Genomic DNA, 1593 nt, shown 5'->3' with positions numbered 1-1593 from the left:
GTGACAGATATAGACATACATGAAAACAAATACATTTGTCAGCTTCACTTTCAGACACACACACACACACACACACACACACACACACATGCACATACATACCCTACATATATGTGCACACACATACATATAGAGGTACATATTTAGGTGTCTGTGTAGAAGTATGTTTGTGTTTGCATCTGTGTTTATATATAGTTTACCATTTGAAAAAAAATTGTCTACTTTATTAGCTAACAAGTTTGAGCGAGCCACAAGTGTTTTTTTTTTTTGTTTTTTTTTTTGTAGCCATCTCAGCAGCTGTTCTGTCATAGAATGGACAACACCCAGATGTGGAAGCTCACATTCAAGTTCATCTAGCTCACATACATAATTTCCAGTAGTTTTACTTCTTTCTCCCCACCCCCTTAACTTGTGTATTCAAGAGAGGAAGAATCTGGTAAGGGGAAAGTATAGCAATTTTAGTGAAACTCAATGCTGCCTCCTGGATAACTGTAAGCTAGTGTGTGGGGTAAGATTCTGATGAGAAAGTGGGACAGGGTTAAGGTGATGTAGAGTGTGATATGTGGGTTGAACTTAGGTATGGTAAGTCAGACATGTGAGCATGGAAAACATGTTGTAACAACCCATGTGGATTTAGGCACTCATATTTTCTACTTACCAAATGAAAAAAAACCAAAAAACTATTACCCTTCACCTACTCCTGCCCCTTTTTGTTCTCTATATCCCTCCCACCCTTCCTTTGAAAGCTATAAACATTACACCCTATTCGTTGGTCTGCCATTTCGTCTCACAATTCTACAGACAAGTTATTTCTAGCAAGGCTAAGCTAGCAGAATGTTATGTTAGTACTAATATATTTCCAGGCTGCCGTTTCTCTGTTGAATATTGTGTAGGTGGTTCCTGTTTATACCAACTAACTGACTCAGACAAACTATTAATAAAGATATCTATTACTTTTGAAGTAACATTTGCTATATAAGTTCATTGTGCTTTTGTTGTTGTTGATAATTACTAGCAAATAGTCTGTTAATCATTACATCATAATTGTTATTCAACTTAGGGTAGGGGAGACAATTTGGCTATGCTTCAGTGTACTGGGTTCAAGTTTTGCCAAAGTTGATATTGCTTTCTTTGCCTCCTGTCTCTGTCTGTCTCTGGTGTGCATGTGTGCAACACAGTATGTTTCTGGTACTGTGATATATATATATATAAAGGGGGGTGCTCCAGCATGGCTACAGTTAAATGACTGAAACAAGTAAAAGAATATATGTGTGTATGTGTGTATATAAGTATATATGTATGTGTACACACACACACACATACACACACACACACACACACACACACACACGTGATAGTATTAGAAATACACTGTGCTGATTCAATTTTATACATTTTTTCCATTCAGAAGGGTGGATTGGTAAAATTGTTGAAATATGAAGTAGATACTTTCAAAGTAAAATGGCTTTCCATCAGTTTTGATGATGAGCTTACAGTTGTTTCATTAACTGACTCCCTGCTCAGTGAATTAGCAAGAGATTAAGCAGTCTGTAGACATGTGGACTTCTTAATGTATTTCCTAAGCAGACTCAG

Source organism: Octopus bimaculoides, chromosome 19 (assembly GCF_001194135.2).
Source record: "Octopus bimaculoides isolate UCB-OBI-ISO-001 chromosome 19, ASM119413v2, whole genome shotgun sequence".
NCBI classification, from domain to species: Eukaryota; Metazoa; Mollusca; class Cephalopoda; order Octopoda; family Octopodidae; genus Octopus; species Octopus bimaculoides.
The sequence above is the reverse complement of the archived record's forward strand: the minus strand, read 5'-3'. Positions refer to the sequence as shown.